This window comes from Balaenoptera acutorostrata, chromosome 1, assembly GCF_949987535.1.
Source record: "Balaenoptera acutorostrata chromosome 1, mBalAcu1.1, whole genome shotgun sequence".
Lineage (NCBI taxonomy): Eukaryota > Metazoa > Chordata > Mammalia > Artiodactyla > Balaenopteridae > Balaenoptera > Balaenoptera acutorostrata.
This window is the reverse complement of record NC_080064.1, coordinates 125,953,501-125,981,467: the sequence shown is the minus strand read 5'-3', so window position 1 is coordinate 125,981,467 and position 27,967 is coordinate 125,953,501. Positions and strand designations below refer to the sequence as shown.

Here is a 27,967-nt window from a genome sequence, read left to right as displayed (position 1 = left end):
TTAGGTGGGCAGGAGTTAGAGTTTTATTATCAGTCTAGGCAAGACCAAAAATTCAAAGCAAATTCAATTTTGCTTAAGGGAACATTGTAAGGTAACAATTCTTCGTATTACATGCCTCACAGGACCCATTTCAAACCATAGAGAATGACACCTTTATGTGTCACTGTCCCAAGAGACAAACAAATGTGAACAACTAAAACATTTAAAAAGTGCACCAAGCTTCGGAAGTCTCAAACAAAACTTGAATTTTCTGTACATACTCCTGCCAAATGAAGTTATTGCCTGTACACCACTCCTCTTGCAAAGTGGTCTTCTATTTCCTTTCATTTGACCTAGATAGGCTAGGAGACCTAGAGAAAGATCGGGACGGCTTGTGATTTCTCTCTTGGGACAGGGATCTCTCTTTTCTCCTATATCTAGAAAGGGACCTGCTCTGGCTGACGGAGAAGGCTCTCCATCTTGGAGATGTGTGGGAGGTGGAGGACTCCTCCTCCCATAATCATCTCGAGGGCGACGACCCCAAGAATGAGGCGGTCATGATTTCGACTTCTCTTTTCCCCATCCACAGGTCCACTCTTACTCGGCAGCCACATAGTGTTCTCCCATCTAGTTCTTGGACAGCATCAGCTGCATCTCGGGGATCTTCACATTCAACGAGAGCAAAGCCGGGAGGGTTTTTAGCACCCCACACACTTCAGAGTGGTCCATAATAGCCTAAAGCTCGTTCCAATTCAGCCTTGTTACCACTGTTTCCAAGATTCCCTACATAAACTTTACAGTCCAATGGACAGGAATCACGATGCAAGACCCTCGTGGCTCCTGGGTTTCACGGGCCACAGGGTGGTCCCGGGCCTCTAGAATCTGGCAGCTGAATCTGCTTACACAAGCTGTCCTGTGGGGATGCTTTTCCCCCTATGTGTCCAGCCCGGGGCCCTGCTGTCTTGGCCCAGCCTCCCGGGTGAGAGGGTGAACCCCGGCTCCCTGGAGCAGACACTCAGAGCCCTGGTGACCGGACTCACAGCTGATGGGGCTGGAGCGGCGGCTGGACACGTGTGGCCAGCCTGGTGGTGTTTGGCCCCGTCTGCAGTTCCAGTTCCAGCTGAGAAAGAGCCTCCCTGTGTTGTTTTCTCCTGGTTGTGTAAGGATCCCCGGTGTCATTTGACAGAAGTGTAGATGGTGTGTTCTTTCTCTCTTTTCTCCCTGCTTCCTCTCCTCCCTCTCTCCCTCCCTCTCTCCCTCCCTCTCTCCCTGTCCCTCTTTCCCTGTTCCACTCTCCCTCTCCCTCTTTCCCTCTCCCTCTCTCTCTCTCCCTCTCCTTCTCTCCATCTGTCTCTCCCTCTCTCCCTCCCTCTCTCCCTCTCCCTCTCTCTCTTTCCTCTCCCTCGCTCCCTCTCCCTCTCCCTCTTCCCTCTCCCTCTTCCCTCTCCCTCTCTCCCTCTGCCTCCTTCCTCTCCTTTTTTCATCTCCCTCTTCCCTCTCCTCTCTCCCTCTCCCTCTCTCTCTTTCCTCTCCCTCGTTCCCTCTCTCTCTCCCTCTTCCCTCTCCCTCTTCCCTCTCCCTCTCTCCCTCTGCCTCTTTCCTCTCCTTCTTTCATCTCCCTCTTCCCTCTCCTCTCTCCCTCTCTCCCTCCCTCTCCCTGTGCCTGTTTCCCTGTCCTTGTTTCCCTGTTCCGCTCTGCCTCTACCTCTTTCCCTCTCCCTCCCTCCCTCCTTCTCCCTCTCCCTCCACCTCCTTCCCTCTCTGGAGAGGGAAGGAGGTGGAGGGAGAGGGAGAGAGAGCAGGAGAGGGAGGGGGAGAGGGAGAGAACGGGGGGTAGAGGGAGAGAGGGATAGAAGGACGGAGGGAAAGACATCTCTCCCTCCGTCCCTCTATCCCTCTCTCCCTCCCTCTATCCCTCTCTGCCTCCCTCTCTCCCTCTCCCTCCCTCCATCACTTTCCCTCCTTCTCACTCTCCCTCCCTCTTCCTCTCCCTCTCTCCCTCCCAGAGAAGGAGAGACAGAGGGAGAGGGAGAGGGGGGAGAGAGGGACACGGAGAGGGAGGGAGGGAGGGAGACAGAGAGGGAAGCAGGCACCCTCTCTCCTTCTCCCTCTCCCTACCTCCTTCTCCGACTCCCCCTCTCCTTCGCTCCCTCCCTCTCCTCTTCCTCTGTCTCTCCCTCTCCCTCCCTCCCTCTAGGAAAGGAAGAGGAAGGGAGGGAGAGGGAGAGAGGGAGGGGGAGGGAGAGGGAGAGGGAGAGACGTCTTGCCCTCCTTCCCTCTCCCTCCCTCGCATTTTCCCTTCCTCTCTCCCTCCCTCTCCCTCTCCCTCCCTCTGTCTCTCCCTCTCCCTCCGTCTCTCCCTCTCCCTCACTCGCTCCCAGAGAGGGAGAGATGGAGGGAGAGGCAGAGACCAGAGAGACGGGGAGAGGGAAGGGGGAGAGAGGGAGAGGGAGAGGGAAGAGGGAGAGAGGGAGAGAAGGAGGAGAGACGGAAAGAGAGGAAGGAAGAGACCTCGCTCTCCCTCTCTCCCTCTCTCCCCTCTCTCTCTCCCTCTCTCCCTGTCCCTTGTCTCTGCCTCTCCCTACATCTCTCCATCTCTGGGAGGGAGTAAGGGAGATGGAGAGACGGAGGGAGAGGGAGAGGGAGGAGAGGGAGAGGGATAGAGGGAGGGAGAGACGGATAGAGGGAGTGAGGGAGAGATATCTTTGTCTTTCCCTCCCTCCCTCTATCCCTCTATCCCACTCCCCCCTCTCTCTCCCTCACACCCCTCCTTCTCCTGCTCTCTGTCCTTCTTCTTGAAACTCCTTCCCTTCTCCCTCCTGGCCCTTTTAGGCCACTCAAGCAAGCAGGAAATGCCAATCAGCACTACAAAGAAGTCTCACTTCCCAGCGGTCAGAAGGGCCATCCTAAAAAAGTGTAAAAACCAGAAATGCAGGACAGGCCAAGTAGAAAAGGGAGCCTTGTTAGGCTGATGGGTGGGATGTAAATTGCCAACGGCCACTCTGGAGAAGAGTATGGGGTTTCCTAAAAGATCTAAAAAACACAGCTAGAGAGCATATGGCACTTCCACTCATGGGCATATAAATTGGGAAAACTAAAAATCAACAAGACACAGGCACCCCAAAGTATAGGGCTGCTCTGCTTACAAGAACCTCCACTTCGGTACACCTTAGATATCCCAGGAAAGAGAAAAATGGATATAGAAGTTGCAGTACTTATGTACAATGGAATATCACTCAGCCATGAAATCAATGTCATAAGGCTAGTAGCAGCGTGATGAGTGGATTGAGGCACGAAGATTCTAAGTGAAATAAGTCACACGGAAAACAACACCTTTCAAAAGATATCACTTATAGAGGGAATGTAAAAATCGCTACAGATAAACTGAATTACAAAACGGAACAAACTCACACATTTAGAAAACACACTAGGGCTGCTTAACGGGAAAGCTGAGGTGGGGTGATGCATAAAACAAGGGTATGAAATTAACACAGATACCGTTCCATAAACCAAATATGTGATAGAGAAGACCTATTCCTTGCTCAATGAACTGGACTCAACACCCTCTATTCACCGCACAAGAATATATCTGACTAGTAAGAATCTTAAAACCTATGTATTGATATCTCTAAGTAAGAGAAGCAAGTGGGTGTAAAGCAGCATAAGCACAGCATTGAAAATCAGATAAACCCCATTATACAAATAAATTCCAAAAAAATAAAGACAGTGAAAGAGAGAGACATACTTACAAAATTCGTTCGGGGGCTGTGATGCAACCTGGATTGACCATATCTAGACCCACAGCTGAATGAGACATAAGGCTGGACACTCACCGGGCTGCGAGGTTTGGTGAGGTTGGGTGCGCAAATGCAGACCCTTTAAAGTAATACTGCGTGGTACCCATTCCATGGGCCCAAAATCTCCAGGTTCAAGGGAATCTTCTTACAGCGAAAACATGCATGGGAAACCCAGAGGATGGTACACCGTGTGATCGGGAATGGTTTCTAAAACTCACCTCATTTCTCATCTCCTGGTGCTCTGGTTCGCCATTCCAGCTGCTTTCCTAACAATCTCCGCACTTGGAGTATCACCACCTTTAAGTTCCTGTTTCGTACAGGTTGCAATTTGTCCTGAGGATGAACGGGAAGAGGGGGAACCAATGAGAGACTAGCTCTAGCTATTCGGACAGGCGCTGCTCACTCTAGTTTCTCATCAGGAAGAAGAATTAACCATAGGCTCAGCCCGCTTCCCCGAACCAGAATAGGGCCTGAAGCAATCCTGCGGTTTTGCGGCCAGCTCCCAAAAAAGCGAGTTGAAAAATGGAGCTCAGGGGCACTACAATTCACAAACCTGCAGAGTTATAAATGATAACTATCGTCCAAAAATATATTGAGGGAAGGCAACAAAGAGGATTTGAAAGTAAGGCAGAATTGCAGGAAACAGATTTCAGGAGGTAGATTCGAATGTCCTTTAAAGCACATGAAAAGCGGCAAAACGTTGACAATGATGCCCTTGGCCAAAAAGGGCGTATGCGTTTTTTCCTGAATATATTCAGGAAAAAACGCATACGCGCTTTTGGGCCAACCAAGCAAGCAGGAAATGCAAATCAGCGCTACAAAGAAGTCTCACTTCCCAGCGGTCAAAATGGCCATCCTAAAAAAGTGTAAAAACCAGAAATGCAGGACAGGCCAGGGAGAAATGGGAGCCTTGTTACGCTGATGGGCGGGATGTAAATTGCCAACGGCCACTCTGGAGAAGTGTATGGTGTTTCCCAAAACATCTAAAAAACACAGCTAGAGAGCATAGGGCACTTCCACTCATGGGCGTATAAATAGGGAAAACTAAATATCAACAAGACACAGGCACCCCAAAGTTTAGGGCTGCTTTGTTTACAAGAACCTCCACTTCGGTACACCTTAAATATCCCAGGAAAGAGAAAAATGTAATAAAGAAGTTGTGCTACTTATGTACAATGGAATATCACTCAGCCATGAAATCAATGTCATAAGGCTAGTAGCAGCATGATGAGTGGATTTAAGTACGATGATTCTAAGTGAAATAAGTCACACAGAAAAAGACACATCATAAGATATCACTTACAGAGGGCATGTAAAAATCGCTACACATTAACTGTATTACAAAACAGAAGAGAGTAACACATTTAGAAAACACACTATGGTTGCTTAACGGGAAAGGTGAGGTCGGGTGAGGCATAAAACAAGGGTTTGAAATTAGCACAGATACCGTTCCATAAACCAAATGTGTAATAGACAAGACCTACTCCTTGCTCAGTGAACTGGACTCAACTCCCCCTATTCATCGCACAAGAATATATCTGACTAGTAAGAATCTTAAAACCTATGTATTGACTTCTCTCTGTAAATGAATCAAGTGGGTGTAAAGCGGCATAAACACAGCAGTGAAAATCAGCTAAACCCCATTATAAAAATAAATATATTCAGAAAAAACGCATACGCCCTTTTTGGCCAATCAAACAAGCGGGCAATGCATATCCATACTACAAAGAAGTATCACTTCGCATTCATCAAAAGGCCATCCTGGAAAAGTGTAGACAGCAAAAATGCTGGACAGGCCATGGAGAAGAGGGAGCTTTGTTTCGCTGATGACGGGGATGTAAATAGCCAAGGGCCACTCTGGAGAAGTCTATGGTGTTCCCTAAAACGTCTAAAATACAGAGCTACAGAGCATACATCTCTTCCACTCTTCGCCGCATATCTTGGGAAAACCAAAAATCTACAGGACACAGGCACCCCATACGTTTAGTGCTGCTCTGTTTAGAAATGCCTCGATTTGGGTACAACTTACATGTCCTTGGAAGCAATAAATGGATAACGAAGATGTGGTACTTCTGTACAATGGAACATTACTCTGCAATTAAATCAATGAAATAAGGCCAATTGCAGCAACTCGTGGAGACTGAGGTACGATCATTCTAAGTGACCTAAGTCAGACATAAAAAGAGACTTACCATAAGGTATCACTTATAGATAGTATCTAAAAATGGCTACACATGAACTCAATTACAAAACAGAAACAGTCACACATTTAGAAAACACACTTATGGCTGCTAAAGAAGAAAGGTGGGGTGGGGTGATGCATAAACCAGGAGGTTGAAATTAGCATAGATACAGTTCCATAAACAAAATAGGTATTCGACAGGACCTACTGTATAGCTCAACGAGCTGGACTCAGCACACTGTTGTCACCAGAATAGGATATATAAGACTGGTAAGAATCTGTAAAACAATTTATTGATGTCTCTCTTTAAGTGAATCAAGTGGATAGATGCAGAGCAGGAAGAAACACAGTATTGAAAATCAGCTATACCCCATTATAAAATTAAATAACAAGAACAAAAAAAAAAAGACAGTGAGAGAGAGAGAAATTCTTACAAAATTTGTTCAAGGGCTGTGATGCAACCTGGACTGACCACATCTAGACACAGAGCTGGATGGGACCTAAGGCTCTACACTCGTTGGTCTGAGAGGCTTCGTGAGGATGGGAGAGCAAATGCAACACTTTTAGAGTAATACTGCCTGGCCCCCATTCCATGGGTCCCATATCTCCAGGTGCAGGGGACCCTTCCTACAGCTAAAACATTCATGGGACATCCAGAGGATGGTACACCGTCTGATCGGGAAGAGTTTGGAAAAGTCACCCCATCTCCACTTATCCTGGTATTCGGGTTCCCCAGCTCCTTTCCTTAGAGTCTCCCCACTTTGGGAAGGCAGCACACTCAACAGCCAGTTTTTCACGGCTTGGAATTTTCTGGTGAAGAAGGGGAATGGGGGGATGGAATGAGACACAAGCCTTAGATGTTTGGACAGGCATATGCCACTCTAGTTTCCTAATCTGGAAGAAGAATTTCCCTATCCTTCAGGTGCCCCAGTAACCGGAATGGGTCTATAGAAATCCTGCCCCTTTGTGTCTGCTTCCCTAAACAACAAGTTGAAAACCGGTGCTCAGGGGCACTGCAATTCACAAACATACAGGGTTGTAATTGACACCTCTAATGGAGCCATTTCTTCAGCCAAGTATTCCTAAAGGCCTTGTAAGCAAGGCAGAATTGCAGGAAAGGAATTTCAAGAGGTAGTTTGCACTCGCCATTAAAGCACATGCAAAGCTGCTGAACATCGCCAATGATGCAGTTTGCCAAAAAGGCCGTCTGCGTTATTCCTTAATATATTCAGGAAAAACCCTTACTCCATTTTTGACCAACAAAACAGGTGGGCAATGTAAATTAATACTACAAAGAGATATCACTTCGCACCAGTCAGAATGGCCAACCTCACAAAGTGTAAAACCTGAAATGCAGGACAGGGTGTGCAGAAAAGGGAACCCTGACAAGCTGATGGTGGGAATGTAAATTGCTAACAGCCACTCTGGAGAAGTGGGTGGTGATTCCTTAAAAATCTAAAAACCAGAGCTTCAGAGCATATGGTGATACCACTCCTGGGCCTGTATCTTGGAAAAGACGTAAATTGACAGGACCCAGGCATTCCAAAATTTATGCAGTCCTGTTTACAAGAGCCTCTACTTGGAAGCTACCTAAAAGTCCTTGGAAGTTAGAATGGATAAAGAAATTATGGTAGATATGTACAATGGAATATTACTCAGCCATGAAATGAATGAAATAAGGCCATTTGCAGCCACTCGGAAGGACCTAGATACATTCATACTAAGTGTCATAAATCAGACAATGAAAAATATCATATGATATTACTTATCGGTGGAATCTAAAAATTGATAGAAAGGTACTATCTTACAACACAGAAACAGAGTCCCAGACTTAGAACACAAACTTATGGTTACCAAACTGGAAAGGTGTGTTGGAGGCATAAATCATGAGGTTGGAGTTAGTATATACATATTTACAGAGAGAAAACTTGTAATCAACATGGACCCGCTGTAGAGCACTTGGAACTCTTCTCAACACCCTTTAGTAACCTCAACGGGAAAATAATTCTAAAAAGAATATATAGTCATCTCTGTCTAAATGCATCATGTTGGTGTATGTCAAAAATGAACACAATATGGTAAATCAACTATACTCCATTATAAATTTAAAATTAAATTACAGAAAAGAAAAATGATCACTAAATTCGTTTAGTCGCGGTGAACGTGCTAGTGTCACATCCCTGGACACAGACCCAATTTGGTCCCAAGACTGGACTGTTGTGGGCCTGAGGACCTCGGGAGGATATGCCAGCTAATTCACCCCCCTTGAACATGTAGTACCTGGTCCCCTCTGCATGGGATCACAATCTCCAGATCTAAGTGTGCCCTCATACTACTAAATCAACCCTCTGACACCCAAAGGATGGTGGACTCTCTGGGCTGGATGACACTTGGAAAATCACCTGGTCTCAACATATCCTGGTGTTTGGGTTCCGACCTCCAGACTTCTTCATTCGGGTCATCCCACTCTGCAAGACAGCACCCTCAACAGGTGATTTTGCAGGGGTTTGTATTTGTTCGGGGGATGAAGGGTAAGGGGGAAGAAGGAATGGGACAGAAGCCCTTACATGTTTGGTCAGGCACATTCCACTCTAATTTAAAACCCAGGAACAGGACTTTCCCTACATCTAAGGTTGTGTCAGCAACCAGACAGGGACAGTAGAAATCCTGCCACCTTCTGTTTCCCATAACAACAACTCTAAAAACTGGACCTTATAGGCACTTCATATTCACAATGCCTGGGGAGCTGTAAATGACAACAGCCCTCAAAAAATGTCTTAGGGTAGGTAATCGAAATAGACTTCAAAACAAGGCAACCTTTCAATAACCCTTTTTCAAGGGGTAAATTTTACTCACACTGTTCAAAAAAAAAGCACATATGAAGATGCTCACCATTGCTTTATGTTAGACAAATGCAAATCAGATGTACAAAGAAGTATCACCTGGAACCACTCAGAATAGCCATCATCACAATGTCTACAAACACAAAATGCTTCAGATGGTGTGGGAAAAAGAGAAACCTACTACTTATTATTATTTTTTTTAATCTGCGTTGGGTCTTCATTGCTGCATGCGGCTTCTCTCTAGCTGCAGCAAGCGGGGGCTACTCATCGTTGTGGTACAAAGCCTTCTCTTTGCGGTGGCTTCTCTTGTTGTGGAGCACAGGCTCTAGGCACACAGGCTTCAGTAGTTGTGGCTCGTGGGCTCTAGAGTGCAGACTCAGTAGTTGTGGTGCACGGGCTTACTTGTTCTGTGACATGTGAGGTCTTCCCGGGCCAGGGCTCGAACCTGTGACCCCTGAAATGGCAGGCAGATTCTTAACCACTGCGCCACCAATACTATGCTATTGGTGGCAATGCCAATTGGTAATAGCCACTATGGAGCACAGAATGGAGGTTACCAGAGTAAGGGGAGGCGGCAGGGATAAATTGGAAATTGGGATTGACGTATACACACCACTATATATAAAAGAGAAAACAAATAAGGGCTTACTGTATAGCACAGGGAACTCTACTCAATACTCTGTAATGACCTGTATGGGAAAGGAATCCAAAAAGGATTGGATATATGTATAACTGCTTCACTGTGCTGTGCAGCAGAAAGTAACACAACATTGTAAATCAACTCTTCTCCAAAAAAACTGAAATTGAAATGAAATGAAATAAAATAAAATAGAGCTACCAGATGATCCCGCAAGTTCACTCCTGTGCGCATATCTGGAGGAAAGCATAAATCGAAAAGACACATCTTCCCCAATGTTCACTGCAACACTCTTTACAATAGCGAAGACATGGAAGCAACCAAAATGTCCATCAACGTATGAATATAGGTAAAGAATAGTGATACATATATATAATGGAATATGACTCAGCCATAAAATAGAAGAAAATAATGCCAATTGCAGTCACATGGATGGACCTAGAGATGATTGTACTAAGTGAAGTAAGTCAGACAGAGTAAGACAAATATTGTATGATATCACTTCTAGGTGGAACCTAAAAATTGATACAAATGAACTAACTTGCAAAACAGAGGCAGACTCACAGACTTGGAAAACAAACTTATGGTTACCAAAGGGGAAAGGTGGGGGGTAGGGATAAATCAGGAACTTGGGGTAAACATACGAATACTACTATATATAACATAGATAAGCAACAAGGACCTACTGTATAGCACAAGGAACTCTACTCAATATTCTGAGAATACCTTTATCAGAAAAGAATCTGAAAAAGAATGAATATATGCATATGTGTAACTGAATCACTTGCTGTGCAGCTGAAATGAACACAACATTGTAAATCAACTATACTCCAATAAAATTTAAATTACAAAATAAAGAAAATCACCTATATTTCAAAAGAAAATAAGAATCCCCATCTATTTTTATGGCTTGATAGTTTACTTTTTTAGTGCTCAATATTATCCCATTCCCAGAATATATTAATACTATATCATTTCATTCACCTATTGGAGGACACCTTAGTTTCATTCACATTTTGGCAGTATTGAATTAGGTGCTATAAATATCCATATGCAGGTTTTCATCTGGAAGTATGTTTTAAACTACTTTCAGTAAATATCCATGAGAACCCTTGCCGGATTGTACAGTAAGGGAATGTTCAATATTATAGCAAGTGTCAATCAGACTACCAAAGTAGCTGTATTATTTTTCATTTCCACCAATAACAAATGACATTTCCTATTGTTCCACATCTCCTACAGAATTTGTTCTTGTCATTGTTCACATTTTAGCCATTCTAAGTGTTACGTAGTGGTATGTAATTGTATTTTTAATTTGCTTTTTCATGGCAGCATGTAATCTGGATTATTCTTCTGTATACTTATATGCATAGTGTCTATTTTCTTTGGTGAGGTGTCCATAAAGTATATTGGTCCACATTTTATTTAGGTTGCTTTCATTTTTTTCTACCCAATCTGTATTTGTTTTATTTATTTTCGTGCCTTATTGCATTAGCAAGGACTTGAAGTAAAATATGGAAAAGGAGCCATGAAAGAGGACATCCTTGCTTTTACCTGAACTTAGTGGAAAAGCTTCATGTTTTTGACCATTAATCATGATGTAAGATAAAAGTTTCCTGTAAATCTTTGTTATCAACTTGAGAAAGCTCCAGTCTATTTCTTTAACTGAGAGTTTTTATGAAGAATGGGTGTTAGATTTTTTCAAAGGGCGTCTGAATCTACTGATATGCTAATGATTGTCTTTAGGGTGTTGATATGATGGATATAATTATTTGATTTTAGAATGTTGAACCAGCCTTGCATACCTGGGATTATTCTCTCTCATTCATGATATAAAATTCTCTCAAAATATTGTTGGATTCGATTTGGTAATATTTTGTTGAGGATTTTTGCACTGATGTTCCTGAGAGATATTGGTCAGTTTTCTTTACTATTCGTATGTTCCTCTAAGTTTGGATGTTGTGGATTTAGTGTCAGACATTCATTTGGGGAGATTCTCAGTCATTTTTAGAAAATATTTTCGGTTCTTTGTTATCTTTATCCTCCTCCTGCTATACCCATTATGTATAGGTCGCAGCATTTTTCATTGTTCCACAATTATTGATTACTCTGTTCTGTTGATTTCTTTCCTGCCCATTTTCTCTTTTCTTTTGAGATTTAAAGGTTTCTCTTGATATTTCTTCAAGCTCACAGATATTTCTCCTCAGCCAGCTCTTTGACTGCTAAAACAAAATATGAGAGACTTGGTATTTTATAAACAACAGAATATTTCTGTTTTCTCATAATTGCTGAGGCTGAAAAGTTCAAGAACAAATTACCAGGGGCTTCCCTGGTGGTGCAGTGGTTAAGAATCTGCCTACCAATAAAGGGGACAAGAGTTCGAGCCATGGTCCGGGGAGATTCCACATGCCATGGAACAACTAAGCCCGTGCACCACAAATACTGAGCCTGTGCTCTAGAGCCCACAGGCCACAACTACTGAGCCCGTGAGCCACAACTACTGAAACCCGTACGCCTAGAGCCTGTGCTCCGCAACAAGAGAAGCCACCCAATGAGAAGCCCGCACACCGCAACAAAGACCCAACACAGCCAAAAAATTAATTAATTAATTATCTAATTAATTTTTTAAAAAAAGAACAAGTTGCCAGCTGACTTAGTGTGTGGCGAGCGACCAATTTCTGGTTCATAATATGGGTCTTCTCGCTCGGCAATGAAATCATGGAATGGGCATAAGATCTTCTGTGTGCTACATTTATTAGGTCACTAAGCCCATGTTTGAGGTCTCTGGCCTCATGACCTAATCACCTCCCAAAAACTCCACCTCCTAATACCATCAACATGGGAGCTAGGTTTCAAAATTTTAAAATTAGAGGTACAAATTGTTTACACCATAACAGGGACCACAGAGTTAACTGACTTTTCCTTTCATGTTAAAGGTTTGCACATTTATATTTATTATATAATCCCCAAACCCTTGTTTTTTTTTAAGATTCTTTTTCCATACATGCCAGTACAGACCATTGAGTAGAGTTCCCTGTGCTATAAAGCAGGTCTTTATCAATACTTATCTATTTTATATATAGTAGTGTGTATATGTCAGTCCCAATCTCCCAATTTATCCCTTCCCCACTTATTCCCTGGTAACCATAAGTTTGTTTTCTATATCCATGACTCTATTTCTGTTGTGTAAATAAGTTCATTTGTACCTCTTTTTTCTTTTTTAGATTCCTCATATAAGCAATATCATATGATATCTGTCTGTGTGTCTGAGTTGCTTCACTCAGTATAACAATCTCTAGGTCCATCCATGTTGTTACAAAACCCTTAATTGTTAAGCATAACTCTCAATTTTTTCCAGTATCATCAGCAATTCTTTCTGGCAGACACGTGATAACACTTTAAACAGGGATATTGAGACCAAGGCTCCTGACCTGCAAACAAACAAAACATTATTCATATAGTGAAAACTTTGCACATAAAAGGATGAAAGCACTTGGTCTAAATCCCTTTGCACCCACTGCTGACAGAGGGCAGAGGAGTTTGATTCACTAATCTTCCTTATGTGCACTTCTTCCTAATGGGGTATTCCATGTAAAACTTATAAGAAGCGGGAATGCATCATGGAACACACCAATCTCTACTACAGATTCTGAAGCAGCAAAAAAACAAAACATGATGAATCCATCCAAAGGGTTCTGTCCACATTGTTACAATAGCTTCCCTCGCACTGTGAACCCTTTTCAAACCCTATCACTTGAACCTATTTTTATTTTTTTCAACAAAAATAATGTTAATCTGCAGTCAGACACTCCAGTAATATTACACTATCCCTTGTGCAAGTATGTAGGGATTTGAGGAGCTATGGGAGGCCATCATGAGAGGTTGCCTAGAGTAATTAGGACATTTCATTTAATGTTGGCTCTTCTCCCTAAGATGTCTGCTGTCCTCTTCTTTTTGTAGCTACTAGCATTGAGAAAGTGACCAAGATAAGGCCCTTCTCTTTTACTGCCCATGAACGCAGCTGTGATTAACCCCACAGAACTTGGTGCTTCCAGAATCCCCTGTACCTACTGACCCTCCATGAATGGCATGACATAGGTAAGAATGGTGACGTGTATCCTTGTATAGAGTATGCTATAAAATTTTCGACTCTTCCCTTCCTCATAATTCCAAAGAATAGATTTCTTTGGATTTCTGCTTAATGCTGCTGGAGTTGGCACATAAGTTGAGGGAGGTATCAGGGCACACCAAAAGAGAGGGTAACTGCACAGAAAATACAAGCAGGTACATTTCTGTGTAGTTTCAAGCAGCTTATTTGCTATATCAACCATGGTGACATGTTGACCCTTCCTCTTTCTACTAGTAGTACAACAAACATAAAGGATATTTAGGCTGCTTGTTTTATCCCCACCTCTCACAATTGATCTGCATTAACATATAGGACAATGAAGGGCCCTTTCTACCATCTTAACCAATATTTGAGAACTAGAAAATGTCCAGATTTTTCTGGGGATTATTTTCATATTCCCCAATCAGGCCTATGAAGGAATCTTACCTATTGTGTTTAATGAAGTCATATCTCTGACAACATTCCATCATCAACAAAACTGGAAAGAAATTTGAAGGGTCTTCGATTTTACCATATTTGAAATAACAATATTTTAGCCTGACACGTTTTTGGATTTTAGAAAAAAATATTTTAAAGGAGACAAAAAATCATTTTTATGGCACAAAAAGACAGCAATAGTTTTATATTTTTATCTGTTCCACTTGCACACAAGTGTCTCATGGGGTTATGTAAAGCACTCCTGTTGGGTGCTGTGCATGGTGCAAGTATGGATTAAAGCTTAGGAATCTTAAGCTTCAGTCACCTGAAACATTTAAATTAGGATGCAAGCAATCCTGTCCAACATTTGAACAGAGCAAGACACTCTCTTTATTTTCTTTGTCAGGTAATTAATCTGTCTTTTCCCCAAGGAGAGAAACAACTGGCATCTTCCACCAATGTGTTGTACAAAAATCTTTGAACAGAGAGTGCAAGCAGAGGCTGATACAAGATGTGAAAAAAAAGAGAGACCCTTGTGGCATTTTCTCCTAACTTATTGCAATCTCCAATTTAAAATGTGGGAATAATCAATCTTCTGAGGAAAAAGGCCCAAGGAAGGTTTTTGCTTCTGTGGAATAATGGGATTGCTAAAGATTTCAGGAGGCAAGACGAATTACTGAGAATGACCATGAGAAATGAGAGAAAAGTCAGATCCATGGATGAAGTGATGTTTACCACTGTGAATCAATGAGAAGTAGGAGCAAATGAAAAGAAAACTGAATACAACATTTTCTGAATAAATGTAACCTTTCAGCTGTCATAGAAAAATTAATACTATGATACAACATATTTAGTTGAGAAAGTTAACTTAATTTTAAAGCTTAATAATTAGATTTATTAAAGAAACGAAAACATATTTGTGGTTTAGAATAAATAATGTGTTCTGCTACAGAGAAGAAGACTACATAAATAAATAGAAATAAGACTAAATAAATAAATAAAGAAGAAAATAACAAATTAGATGTTATTAACATTAAAAACTGACACTCATCTAAAGAAAGAGAAGGAGAGACAGAAAGAGAGAAGAACTCATATCAAGCATATATTAAAAACTCTTAAATAAAAAGTCTTCAGATGTTAAAAAAAAAGAAGTCTTCAATAAGAAGATAATGGAATAGCAAAATGGGGAAAATATACCAAAAGATACTTCAAAAAAGAGAGGACAGAATGTTAACTAAACATATCAAAAGATGCTTGGCTTCTTAGTGTCAATTAAATGCAAAAACGTGATACCTGGAATTATCACTCACCAACCAGAAAGTTCAAATGAAAATGACAAGTATTATCAAGTTTGACAAGAATGTGTATAATCCTTGAATCGCATTCATTGCTGCTGAGGATGAAAAATCATACAAATGTTTTGAAAATATTTAGAAATATCTAAAAAGATAAACACAAGAAAGCTATGACTCGTAAATTTTACTACTACATGTATACTGAACAATAATTTATACACACACCACCAAAGCTCAAGTTCTAGAATTTATATACCAGTGCTGTTCTCAATAGACACAAACTGAAAATCACTCATATTGTAATACACATTGGAATAAATTAATTAATAGTTAAATATTTACACTATGGAATCCTATGCATCAGTGGCAATGCATGATCACAACAACAGGCAACCATATAGGCATATTCACAAACAACATAAAATTAAAAAGCCCAATCCAAAAGTGATTTTACTGTGCCATAACATTTATATAAAATACAAAATACAGGTAAAGTTATCTTTTTGTTAGATACCAGAACAATATTAAACCTTAAGGGGAGTCACTAGAATGGGACCAGGGGACCTCTGAGTATCTGGCAATTTTCTGTGTCTTTATCTAGAAGCTATGTATAGAGTGTATTCAGATGCTGAATTTTCTGAAATTTGTCATTTCCTTACAAACCATGCATGTTTTTAGTTGTTTTTTATATATAACAAAAAGTAAAAAAGATAGACTAGGGAAGGGAATTATATTAGCACTTTAATATCCATGCTTTTCAAGGTGGAAGTGAAAGGTATTAAATACTTGACATTGTGATTACTTCTTAAATGTAAGGTGAAACTTTGAGGTTAATAAATAAGACATACTTCTTCATATATAATCCTCAAAGAGGAGGGGTAGAAAGGAGTATTATTTTTTTTCTTTAATAAAGAATCGTTAAGATAGAAAATAATGAAAACAGACTAGGTTAAAAAAGAGCACACTGGACTTCCCTGGTGGCACAGTGGGTAAGAATTTGCCTGCCAATGCAGGGAACAGTGGTTCACTCCCTGGTCTGTGAAGATCCCACATGCCACAGAGCAACTAAGCCTGTGTGCCACAACTACTGAGCCTGTGCTCTAGAGCCTGCAAGCAACAACTATTGAGCCTGCATGACACAACTACTGGAGCCCATGCACCTAGAGCCCATACTCCACAACAAGAGAAACCACCGCAAGGAGAAACCCACGCACCACAACGATGAGTAACCCCTGCTTGACACAACTAGAGAAACCCTGTGCAGCAACGAAGACCCAACGCAACCAAAAATAAATAAAATTAAATCTTTTGACTTCTGAGATGACTCACTCACGTGGCTGTAGGTAAGAGGCCTCAGTTCCTTGCCACATGGATCTCTCCTTAGGGCTGCTTGAGTGTCCTCATGACATGGCAGCTGGCTTACCCCAGGATGAGTGATCTAGCAGAAACCAAAGCAGAAGCTGCAATGTCTTTTATAACTTTGGAAGCTGCACTTTGTCATTTCTGCAATTTCTTATTAGTTAAACAGTCAACCCTTTTCAAGTGCGAGGAGCCACACAGGTACATGAAGACTGGGAGATAATTAGGGGATAATTAGGGCCATCTTGGAGGTTGGCTACCAAAGTGGCTGACAAGCCGAAGTCTGAATTTTGTTTTCTTCACTTCTGGAGAGAAAATGGTCAGTGATTCTCATTGGTGGTCTTTGAGATGTACCAAAGCTACCTCTTGCTCTCACCCCCAGCCGTGTGGCTGACAGGGTCTTGGTACTCCAGCCAGGTGTCAAGCCTGTGCCTCTGAGGTGGGAGAGCCGAGTTCAGGATATTGGTCTACCAGAGACCTCCGGCACCTTGTAATATCAAACGGCGAAAGCTCTCCCAGAGGTACCCTTCTCAATGCTAAGACCCAGCTCCACTCAGAGACCAGCAAGATCCAGTGCTGGACGTCCCATGCCAAACAACTAGCAAGACAGGAATGCAGGCCCACCCATTAGCAGAGAGGCTGCCTAAAATCATAATAAGGTCACAGACACCCCCAAACACACCACCAGATGCGGACCTGTCCACCAGAAAGACAAGATCCAGACACACCCACCAGAACACAGGCACCAGTCTCCTCCATCAGAAAGCCTAAACAACCCACTGAACCAATCTTAGCCACTGGGGGCAGACACCAAAAACAACGGGAACTATGAATCTGCAGCCTCCGAAAAGGAGACCCCAAACACAGTCCCCAAAGCCAAATGAGAAGACACAGAAACACACAGCAGATGAAGGAGCAAGGTAAAAACCCACCAGATCAAACAAATGTGGAGGAAATAGGCAGTCTACCTGAAAAAGAATTCAGAGTAATGATAATAAAGATGATCCCAAATCTTGGAACTGGAATGGAGAATAGACAAGAAACCTTTAACAAGGACCTCGAAGAACTAAAGAGCAAACAAACAATGATGAACAGCACAATAAATGGAATTAAAAATTCTCTAGAAGGAAACAATAGTAGAATAACTGAGGCAGAAGAATGGATAAATGACCTGGAAGATAAAATAGTGGAAATAACTACTGCAGAGCAGAAAAAAGAAAAAAGAATGAAAAGAATTGAGGACAATCTGAGACACCTCTGGGACAACATTAAATGCACCAACATTCGAATATAGGGGTCCAAGAAGTAGAAGAGAAAAACAAAAACACTGAGAAAATATTAAAAGAGATTATAGTTGAAAACTTCCCTAATATGGGAAAGGAAATCATTAATCAAGTCCAGGAAGGGCAGAGAGTCCCATACAAGATAAACCCAAGGAGAAACATGCCAAAACATATATTAATCAAACTATCAAAAATTAAATACAAACAAAAATTATTAAAAGCAGCAAGGGAAAAACAACAAATAACATACAAGGGAATCCCCATAAGGTTAACAGCTGATCTTTCAGCAGAAACTCTGCAAGCCAGAAGGGACTGGCAGGACATATTTAAAGTGATGAAAGGGGAAAAGCTACAACCAAGATTACTCGACCCACCAAGGATCTCGTTCAGATTCGACAGAGAGATTAAAACTTTTACAGACAAGCAAAAGCTAAGAGAATTCAGCACCACCAAACCTGCTTTACAACAAATGCTAAAGGAACTTCTCTAGGCAGGAAACACAAGAGAAGGAAAAGACCTACAATAACAAACCCACAACAATTAAGAAAATGGTAATAAGAACATACATATCAATAATTACCTTAAATGTAAATGGATTAAATGCTCCAACCAAAAGACATAGACTGGCTGAATGGCTCTGAAAACACGACCGGTATATATGTGGTCTACAAGAGACCCACTTCAGACCTAGGGACACATACAGACGGAAAGTGAGGGGATGGAATAAGATATTCCATGCAAATGGAAATCAAAAGAAAGCTAGAGTAGCAATTCTCATATCAGACAAAAAAGACTTTAAAATAAAGACTATTACAGGAGATAAAGAAGGACACTACATAATGATCAAGGGATCAATCCAAGAAGAAGATATAACAATTGTACATATTTATGCACCCAACATAGGAGCACCTCAATACATAAGGCAAATGCTAACAGCCATAAAAGGGGACATTGACAGTAACACAATCATAGTAGGGGACTTTAGCACCCCTCTTTCACCAATGAACAGATCATCCAAAATGAAAATAAATAAGGAAACACAAGCTTTAAATGATGCATTAAACAAGATGGACTTAATTGATATTTATAGGACATTCCACCCAAAAACAACAGAATACACATTTTTCTCAAGTGCTCATGGAACATTCTCCAGGATAGATCATACCTTGGGTCACAAATCAAGCCTTGGTAAATTTAAGAAAATTGAAATCGTATCAAGTATCTTTTCCGACCACAACGCTATCAGACTAGATATCAATTACAGGAAAAAATCTGTAAAAAAATACAAACACATGGACGTTAAACAATACGCTACTTAATAACCAAGACATCACTGAAGAAATCAAAGAGGAAATAAAAAAATACCTAGAAACAAATGACAATGAAAACATGAAGACCCAAAACCTATGGGATGCAGCAAAAGCAGTTCTAAGAGGGAAGTTTATAGCAATACAATCCTACCTCAAGAAACAAGAAACATCTTAAATAAGCAAGTTAACCTTACACCCAAAGCAATTAGAGAAAGAAAGGAAAAAAAACCCCAAAGTCAGCAGAGGAAAGAAATCATAAAGATCAGATCAGAAATAAATGAAAAAGAAATGAAGGAAACAACAGCAAAGATCAAAAAAACTAAAAGCTGGTTCTTTGAGAAGATAAACAAAATTGATAAACCATTAGCCAGACTCATCAAGAAAAAAAGGGAGAAGACTCAAATCAATAGAATTACAAATGAAAAAGGAGAAGTAACAACTGACACGGCAGAAATACAAAGGATCATGAGAGATTACTGCAAGCAACTATATGCCAATAAAATGGACAACCTCGAAGAAATGGACAAATTCTTAGAAAAGCACAACCTTCCAAGACTGCACCAGGAAGAAATAGAAACTATAAACAAACCAATCCCAAGCACTGAAATTGAGACTGTGATTAAAAATCTTCCAACAAACAAAAGCCCAGGACCAGATGGCTTCACAGGCAAATTCTATCAAACATTTAGAGAAGAGTTAACACGTATCCTTCTCAAACTCTTCCAAAATATAGCAGAGGGAGGAACTCTCCCAAACTTATTCTATGAGACCACCATCTCCCTGACACCAAAACCAGACAAAGATGTCACAAAGAAAGAAAACTACAGGCCAATATCACTGATGAACATAGCTGCAAAAATCCACGGCACAATACTAGCAAACAGAATCCAACAGCACCTTAAAAGGATCATACACCATGATCAAGTGGGGTTTATCCCAGAGATGCAAGGATTCTTCAATACATGCAAATCAATGTGATACACCATATTAAAAAGCTGAAGGATAAAACCATATGGTCATCTCAATAGATGCAGAAAATGCTTTCGACAATATTAAACACCCATTTATGATAAAAACCCTCCAGAAAGTAGGCATAGAGGGAACTTTCCTCAACATAATAAAGGCCATATATGACAAACCCACAGCCAGCATCGTTCTCAATGGTGAAAAAGTGAAACCATTTCCACCAAGATCAGGGACAAGACAAGATTGCCCACTCTCACCACTATTATTCCACACACTTTTGGAATTTTTAGCTACAGCAATCAGAGAAGAAAAAGAAATAAAAGGAATCCAAATCGGAAAAGAAGAAGTTAAGCTCTCACTGTTTGCAGATGACATGATACTATATATAGAGAATCCTAAAGATGCTACCAGAAACCTACTAGAGTTAATCAATGAATCTGGTAAGGTTGCAGGATACAAAATTAATGTACAGATATCTCTTTAATTCCTATACATTAAAGATGAAAAATCTGAAAGAGAAATTCAGGAAACACTCCCATTTACCACTGCAACAAAAAGAATAAAATACCTAGGAATAAACCTACCTAAGGAGACAAAAGACGTTTATTCAACAAACTATAAGACACTGATGAAAGAAATCAAAGATGACACAAACAGATACAGAGATATACCATGTTCTTGGATTGGAAGAATCAACATTGTGAAAATGACTCTACTGCCCAAAGCAATCTACAGATTCAATGCAATCCCTATCAAACTACCAATGGAATTTTTCAGAGAACTAGAACAAAAAAATTTCACAATTTGTATGGAAACACAAAAGACCCTGAACAGCCAAAGCAATCTTGAGAAGAAAAACAGAGCTGGAGGAATCAGGCTCCCTGACTTCAGACAATACTATAAAGCTACAGTAGCCAAGACAGTATGGTACTGGCACAAAACAGAAATATAGATCAATGGAACAGGAGTGAAAGCCCAGACATAAACCCATACACATATGGTCACCTTATTTTTGATAAAGGAGGCAAGAATATACAATGGAGAAATCACAGCCTCTTCAATAAGTGGTGCTGGGAAAACTGGACAGCTACAGGTAAAGGAATGAAATTAGAAGACTCCCTAACACCACACACAAAAATAAACTCAAAATGGATTAAAGACCTAAATGTAAGGCCAGACACTATAAAACTCTTAGAGGAAAACATAGGAAGAACACTCTATGACATCAATCACAGCAAGATCCTTTTTGACCCACCTCCTAGAGAAGTGGAAATTAAAAAAAAACATAAACAAATGAGACCTAAGGAGACTTAAAAGCTTTTGCACAGCAAAGGAAAACGTAAACAAGACGAAAAGGCAACCCTCAGAATGGGAGAAAATATTTGCCAATGAAGCAACTGACAAAGGATTAATCTCCAAACTTTACAAGCAGCCCATGCAGCTCAATATCAAAAAAACAAACAACCCAATCCATAAATGGGCAGAAGACCTAAATAGACATTTCTCCAAAGAAGATATACAGATTGCCAACAAACACATGAAAGAATGCTCAACATCATTGATCATTAGAGAAATGCAAATCGAAATTACAATGAGATATCACCACACACAGGTAAGAATGGCCATCATCAAAAAAATCTACAAACAATAAATGCTGCAGAAGTGTGGTAAAAAGGGAACCCTCTTGCACCGTTGGTGGGAGTGTAAATTGATACAGCCACTATCGAGAACAGTATGGAGGTTCTTTAAAAAACTAAAAATAGAACTACCATATGACACAGCAATCCCACTACTGGGCATATACCTGGAGAAAACCATAATTCAAAAAGAGTCATGTTCCACAATGTTCATTGCAGCTCTATTTGCAATAGCCAGGACATGGAAGCAACCTAAGTGTCCATCAACTGATGAATGGGTAAAAAAGATGTTGCACATCTTCAGTATAAAATGGAATATTACTCAGCCATAATAAGAAATGAAATTGAGTTATTTGTAGTGAGATGGATGGACCTAGGGTCTGTCATACAGAGTGAAGTAAGTCAGAAAGAGAAAAACAAATACTGTATGCTAACACATATATGTGGAATCTAAAAAAAAAGAAGAAAAAATGGTTGGGAAGAACCTAGGGACAGGACAGGAATAAAGACACAGACATAGAGAATGGACTTGAGGACATGGGGAGGGGGAAGGGTAAGCTGGGACGAAGTGAGAGAGTGGCATGGACTTATATATACTACCAAATGTAAAATAGCTAGCTAGTAGGAAACAGCTGCATAGCACAGGGAGATCAGCTCAGTGCTTTGTGACCACTTAGAGGGGTGGGATAGGGAGGGTGGGAGGGAGATGCAACAGGGAGGAGATATGGGGATATATGGATATGTATAGCTGATTCACTTTGCTATAAAGCAGAGACTAACACACCATTGTAAAGCAATTATAGTCCAATAAAGATGCTAAAAATAAATAAATAAATAAATAAATAATTTATGCCCCCCAAATTAAATCTTTTTAAAAAATAAATAAATAAAAAAGAGCACTCAATGACATGGAACTCTAAACCGAAGTATTTTCAGTACTATAGTAAATGTAAATGGATTAATATCTCCTATTAAAGTGTAAATTTTTATATTATGTGCAACTAAATTTTCTTCACAATATACAGGTAAAATAAAAGAACTACATTAGAAAGGACAAAACATTCCATGTTTTTAAAAATAATAAAACAATAAGCATATAATATGCATCTTAGATATAAGTAGTCTTTAAGTTCAGAACAATTTGTCATTATTGTAATTAGTATTATTATACCAATTTCTTAAAAACATTTCAATACTTTTTGTATTTGAAAAAATATTTTAATATTTTTTTCTTCACTCTTTTGTGGTCTAATACATGGTAAGTATTTAGGTGCTAACATAACCTAAAAATATATTTTGTTTTTTTACAGCTGAACAAAACTGAATCAAGAGGAAATAGATAACTTGAACATACTGATCACTAAAAGCAAAACAGAGGGCTTCCCTGGTGGCGCAGTGGTTAAGAATCTGCCTGCCAATGCAGGGGACACAGGTTCGAGCCCTGGTCTGGGAAGATCCCACATGTCGTGGAGCAACTGGGTCCGTGAGCCACAACTACTGAGCCTGTGCGTCTGGAGCCCGTGCTCCACAACAAGAGAGGTCACAATAGTGAGAGGCCCACGCACCGCGATGAAGAGTGGCCCCCGCTCGCTGCAACTAGAGAAAGCCCTCGCACAGAAACGAAGATCCAACACAGCCAAAAATAAATAAATAAATAAATAAATAAAATTTTAAAAAATAGAATCTGTAATTTTAAAAACTCCTTACCAACAGAAGTCCAGGATCAGATGGTTTCACAGGCAAATTCTACCAAATATACAAAGCAGAACTTACACTGATTCTTCTCAAACTCTTTGAAAAGACTGAAGAGTAAAGAATACTTCCAAAGACATTCTATGAAGCCACTATCACGCTGATATCAAAAACAGATGGGGGGGGGCGACTTCCCTGGTGGTACAGTGGTTAAGAATCAGTCTGCCAATGCAGGGGACATACGTTCGAGACCTGGTCTGGAAAGATCCCACATGCCACGGAGCAACTAAGCCTGTGTGCCACAACTACTGAGCCTGCGCTCTACAGCCCACGAGCCACAACTACTGAGCCTGATAGCCACAACTGCTGAAACCCGTGCACCTAGAGCACATGATCTGCAACAAAAGAAGCCACCGCAATGAACAGCCTGCACACCACAGCGAAGAGTAGCCCCCGCTCGCCGCAACTAGAGAGAGCCCGAGCACAGCAACGAACGCCCAATGCATCCAAAAATAAATAAATAAAGAAATTTACTTAAAAAAAACAAAATAAAACAGGTGGGGACTTTTCTGGTGGTCCAGCAGTTAAGATTTTGCCTTCCAGTGCAGGGGGTGCAGGTTCGATCCCTGGTTTTGAAGCTAAGATCCCACATGCCTCACAAACAAGAAACCAAAACATAAAACAGAAGCAATATTGGAACAAATTCAATAAAGACTTTAACAAAAAACACAGAGGAAGACACTACCAAAAAAGAAAACTGCAGGCCAATATCTTTGATAAATATAGATGCAAAAATTCTCGACTGAATATTAGAAAACCGAAACTGACAACACATAAGAGGATCATACACCATGACCAAATTTGATTCATCCCAGTGTCACAAAGTTGTTTCAACATATGCAAGTCAATCAACATGATAAACCCCGTCAACAAAGGAAAAACACAAAACAAACGATTATCTCAATAGATGGCGAAAAAACATTTGAAAAACTTCAACATCCATTCATGATAAAAACACTTACCAAAGTGGGTATAGAGGAAACATATCTCAACATAATAAAAGCTATTTATGACAAACCCACAGCCAATATAATACTCAATGTTCATAAGCTGAAAGCCTTCCCACTAAAATCTGGAACAAGACAAGGATGCCCACTCTCACCTCTTCTCTTCAACATAGTACTGGAAGTCCTAGCCACAGCAATCAGACAAGAAAAAGAAATAAAATCTAACCAAATTGGAAGGGAAGAGGTAAAGTTGTCATTATATGTGATGACATGATAATATATATAAAGGAAACCCTAAAAATTCCACACAAACACTACTAGAACTGATAAACAAATTCAGCAAAGTAGCAGGATACAAGATTACCATACATAAATTGGTTGCATTTCTTGGTTTTTCTTTCTTTTTTTAAAAATTTATTTTGGCTGCATTGGGTCTTCACTGCTGTGCACGGGCTTTCTCTAGTTGTGGCCAGTGGGGACTAGTCTTTCTTGTGGTGCGCAGGCTTCTTATTGCAGTGGCTTCTCTTGTTGTGGAGCATGGGCTCTAGGCATGCAGGCTTAAGTAGTTGTGGCACACGGGCTCAGCAGTTGTGGCTCTCTGGCTCTAGAGTGCAGGCTAAGTAGTTGTGGCACACAGGTTTAGTTGCTCCACGGCATGTGAGATCTTCCTGCATCAGGGCTCAAACCCATGTCCCCTGTATTGGCAGGCAGATTCTCAACCACAGAGCCACCAGGGAAGTACCTGGTTGCATTTCTTTATACTAACAATGAAATATCAGAAAGGAACTGTAAACAAGCAATCCTTTTTTAAATGGCATCAAAAAAATAAATTCTTAGGAATAAACCTCACCAAGGAGGTGAAAGACTTATATGCTGAGAACTACAAAACGTTAGTAAAGGAAACTGAAGATGATTCAAAGAAATGGAAAGACATCCCACGCTCTTGGATGGGAAGAATTAATACTGTTAAAATGGCTATACTACCCAAAGCAATCTACAGATTTAATGTGATCCCTATCAAATTACCCATGACATTTTCCCCAGAACTAGAACAAATAATCCTAAAATGTATCTGGAACCATAAAAAGTCAGAACTGTCAACACAATCCCCAGGAAAAAGAACAAAGCAGGAGGCATAACCCTCCTAAACTTCAGACAATACTACAGAGTTACAGTAATCAAAGCCGCATGGTATTGGCACAGAAAGAGACACATGGATCAATGGAATGGAATAGAGAGCTAAGAAATAAACCCACACACCTATGGTCAATTAACATTTGACAAAGGAGGCAAGAATATACAATGGGGAAAAGATAGTCTCTTCAGCAAGTGGTGTTTTGAAAGTTGGAGAGCTGTATGCAAATCAGTGAAGTCAGAACATACCCTCACACCATACACAAAAATAAACTCAAAACAGCTTATATGCTTAAATATAAGATAGGACACCTTATAACTCCTAGAAGAGAACATAAGCAAAACATTCTCTGACATAAGTCATACCAAAGTTTTCCTAGGTAGTTCTCCTTAGGCAGTACGAATACGGTAAGTCACGTACATACGAACCTTCAAGTTGCAAACTTTCAAAGATGCAAACGTCCATTTGCATGTCAAATCATGTAAGTTAGTTCACGTGTCTGGCATACATTGTCACGTGCGTGCTTCCTCTATATGTGGTTGTGCTTTTGTGTACTTTACAGTACTGTATAGAGTACAGTAGTACAGTATCTTTATTTCAAGCCCAAGATGTCTGGAAGCAAGCGTAAAAGCAGAGGTGATGTAGCTGGTACTGTTAAGAAGCGCCAAGCGATAATGATGGAAACAAAAGTGAAAGTAATTGAGAGAGTGGAGCGAGGCAAAAAGATGTTAGACATTGCTCATTCTTATAACATGAATCATTCAATCATTGGCAGGAATCTAAAGAACAGGGACAAGATCATGGAACGTGTGAAGTCTGCTGTGCCGATGATGTTGACAAAATATCGAAGAAGCATGGAAAAGTGATGGAGGAGATGGAGAAACTTCTCAGTGTGCGGATGCAGGATCAACATCAGTGCTGAGTCCTGCTCAACTTAACGCTGATTCAAGAGAAAGCTAAAAGCCTTTATGAAGACTTGAAGAAGAAACACGGCAAAGAATCAGAGGGCACATCTTTTAATGCCAACCATGGCTGGTTTCATCGGTTCAAGGCTAGAGCCAACCTTCACAATGTAAAAGTAAGTGGAGAGGCAGCAAGTGCAGATAGGGTAGCTGTCCAGGAACATCCAGAAACACTTTGAGAAATTATTGATGATGGTGTGTATTTACCCAACCAGGTTTTTAATGTGGATGAGACACAACTGTACTGGAAGAGGATGCCAGACCGACGTTACATCAGTAAGGAGGAAAAGTTGATGCCGGGCTGTAAAGCAGCAAAGGACAGGCTAACTGTTGTTTGGTGGCAATGCTTCCGGTGAATTGAAGCTGAAACCTCTCTTAGTTTATCATTCAGAGAACCCAAGAACCCTTCCTGTTGTGTGGAAGCATAACCCCAAATCCTGGATTACACAGGCCACGTTCCAGGACTGGTTTTGCCACCACTTTATCCCAGATGTAGAGAAATATTACTTGGAGAAGGACGTTCCAGCAAAACATTCTGTTGCTGCTTGACTATGCTCTGGGCCACCCCCCATTCATGGATGACTTTCATCCCAACGTCAAAGTACTGCATCTGTCACCGAATACTACGTTGCTCATCCAACCTATGGACCAGGGAGTTATAACGACTTTCAAGAAATATTATTTATGTCACACTTTTTGTCAGGCAGTAAAGGTAAGTAACAAATCAGGAACAACCTAGGGACAACTTTGGAAAGACTATAACATCTACAAGACCATAAAAAACATTGACTTTGCATGGTGTGAGGGTATGGCGGTCACCATGAATAGGGTTTGGAAGAACTTTTGCCCAGTTTGTTCATGATTTTTGTAGATTTGAGAAGGTAGATCAGAAGTCCAAAGAGGTCTTCAGCAACGCAGTGACCCTCAGTGAGAAGCTGGAGCTAGATCTGCAAGAGGATGATTTCATTGAACTCCTTGCTGTGCAACATGAGGAGCTTACTGATGGAATTGGAGGCCCAGAGAAAGGATGAAGAGGGACAGGAGAAAGAAGAAGTAACTGAAGAACTGAAGAGATTCACGACACAGAAAATGGCAAGGGAATCTTCGTTATTTGAGGAAACAATGTTAGTTTTTGAGGCACAGGACCCGAACCTAGAATGGGACCCAAAGGTGGCAGCAGCCATTCAGAATGCAATCCAGTGCTACCTTGTCATCTATGATGAGAAAAAAAAAGAGCTACTACCCAGACATCAATGGATCATTCTTTCAAGAGGGTAGATAGAATTAAATCCAACAAGGAACCAGAACATTTGCCATCAACGTCAGGTATGAGTGAA

At 40.8% G+C, this 27,967-nt stretch overlaps 1 pseudogene; it reads right to left on the bottom strand.

Moving 5' to 3' along the window:
- Positions 1 to 5: 5 nt before the first annotated feature.
- On the bottom strand, positions 6 to 27,240 carry LOC130709241 (serine/arginine-rich splicing factor 3-like; annotated as a pseudogene).
- Positions 27,241 to 27,967: the final 727 nt, after the last annotated feature.